This window comes from Pocillopora damicornis, chromosome 9, assembly GCF_964200805.1.
Source record: "Pocillopora damicornis chromosome 9, jaPocDami1.2, whole genome shotgun sequence".
NCBI classification, from domain to species: domain Eukaryota; kingdom Metazoa; phylum Cnidaria; class Anthozoa; order Scleractinia; family Pocilloporidae; genus Pocillopora; species Pocillopora damicornis.
The window spans coordinates 11,377,887-11,379,012 of record NC_142678.1 but is presented as its reverse complement, the minus strand read 5'-3'; positions in this window follow the sequence as shown (position 1 = coordinate 11,379,012).

Here is a 1,126-nt window from a genome sequence, read left to right as displayed (position 1 = left end):
ACCGAAGAAAAATTGGGGCGGTGTTTCTGTTTTCCTATTGTTTCTTCCGGTCATAAAGCGAATGACGTACTCCGGAAGCTATTCAGTAGGTTCATAAGGAAAACTAGAGAATATAGATTACAAAAAGATTCGAAAAAAAAAAAAGATCGCTGGAATAGGGGTATGTAAGGGAGATAAGTAAGTTCTCTCAGTCTGGTGTGTAAGGGAGATAAGTTCTCTCAGTTTATGTCCTCTCAGGTAAAGATATTGAGTTTAAAAAAAAAAACAAACAAAATTGAAAACACTCGACTTGATTGCCTTGCTTAATCAAAACTACTGCCATAAGCCATAAAATTGTTCGCCAAATGCCCGCTCATACCGTCAGAGAAAGGTAAAAACTCCCTTCCCCACCCACCCCATCCTACCAAAATTACCTTGCACGAAAAGTGATCACGACTCGCGAGCCTTGTACTTACAGGGGAATGCAATGCAGCATTCCACTGAAAAAAAGAAAAAAAAACGGTATGTTGATCGAGCACTGGTAACGTGGGACACAAATATCCATCATGAAAATTTACTTCATTTAAGAGAAAGCGAAAGAGTTCGCAATGAAACGTGCTCTTTCATTAATTGTTTAGCTTCAACTTCAACTCGTGAGGTTAACGCTTATTGTTGAATTTTTCTTGTTCAGCACGGAATTTCCCTGTAAGAATTTTTCGTTCGAGGAAAGGGAGAAAATGGAGAGTATTTTGTTGGGGAACAATAACGAACAAAGAAGTGTTTTTCTTTTATGCAAAATCACTTGATTTGCGAGTGAGGCTTCGGCATTCTCTGATCATCATTGCGTGAAATATTGTGAGATCTCGACAAGGAAGTCTGCGGTTTACGATCGTGTGCAGTCTCCATTAATCTAATTCAAATATCCCTGCAGAGCAAACCTGGCCTAAAATCGTCTTTCCTTCTGGCCGAAAGATCAATGGAACGAGACGATTTTGAAAGTCTCTTTTTTTTTCCCGTGTCTTAACCAGGTATATATTTTGATCCGATAGTTTGTAAGACGTGTTATTTTCATTTTGATTTCATGTTGGCTACTTCCGGCTTAAGTAAGACTTCCGTTGATATCAACGCTTGTTGAAAATGAGTAAGC